The sequence below is a fragment of the Octopus bimaculoides genome, chromosome 1 (genome assembly GCF_001194135.2).
Source record: "Octopus bimaculoides isolate UCB-OBI-ISO-001 chromosome 1, ASM119413v2, whole genome shotgun sequence".
Classification (NCBI taxonomy): Eukaryota; Metazoa; Mollusca; class Cephalopoda; order Octopoda; family Octopodidae; genus Octopus; species Octopus bimaculoides.
In genome coordinates this window covers 159,244,095-159,245,153 of record NC_068981.1, presented here as the reverse complement: position 1 = coordinate 159,245,153, position 1,059 = coordinate 159,244,095, and the positions used below count along the sequence as shown (strand labels likewise).

At 33.2% G+C, this 1,059-nt stretch overlaps 1 protein-coding gene across 1 annotated transcript in view; it reads left to right on the top strand.

Annotated features, from left to right (window-relative positions):
• Positions 1-1,059, top strand: part of LOC106884406 (integrin beta-2) — a 41,893-nt gene that overhangs the window by 927 nt on the left and 39,907 nt on the right. The gene's annotated exons all lie outside the window — the stretch shown is intronic.

Sequence of the window (1,059 nt, the reverse complement as noted above, 5' to 3'; positions counted from 1 at the left end):
TATATATATATATACATGATGGGCTTCTTTCAGTTTCTGCCTCCCTAATCCACTCACAAGGCTTTGGTCAGCCCGAGGCTATACTAGAAGACACTTGTCCAAGGTGCCATGCAATGGAACTGAACCTGGAACCATGTGGTTGGGAAGCAAACTACTTATCACACATCAACTTCTGTGCCTATATATATATATATATATATACACACATATATATATATGTATGTATATATATATATATATATTTATATGTATTCATGCATATGTATGTGTGTGTGTGTGTGTGCGTGTGTGTGTGTGTGTGAGCATATGTGTACATACGTACATATATATTTATGCTTATACACAAATATACCCTCATACAAACATTTACTGAAGCATAAACAGGCAAATAACAGGTATCAAGTGAAATTATATTTCTACTTAATCACCATATAAAGAAAAAAAAAACCCAATCCATAAACAGGCATCCCGAAAAGTCTCAGTTGCGGAACATTCTCAATTGTTGTAATGTATTTGGTTTTCTTTATATGGTTTAGAAGTATAAACATACCATAATCTGACTATTGTCTACCTTTTTATGCTTATGTTCTCTTATATGTTGCACTAACTCAATTGGTACATTGACAGTAGCCAATTTTTATTTAGGCATCTAGCACATCCCTGTATTTAAATCTGGAGTTTAGGTGCAAAATCTGCCTGAGCACTAATTGTTTCTACCTAATATCTTGCATCATTCTACTCTGTATTACCTACAATTTCTCTCTTTCTCTCTCTACCCTCTCTCCCCCTCTCTCTCTACCCTATCTCTCCCTCTTTCTCTCTGTATATATACATATATATATACATATATGTGCACATATATGTACATATACACACATCCACTCACACACACATATATGTGTGTTTATCGGTCTCTCTCTATACATATATATGCATGTGTGTATGTGTGTGTGTGTGTGTGTGTGTGTGTGTGCATATCTATCCATCTATCTATCTATCTATCTATCTATCTATCTATCTATCTATCTATATATATATATATATATATATATATATATA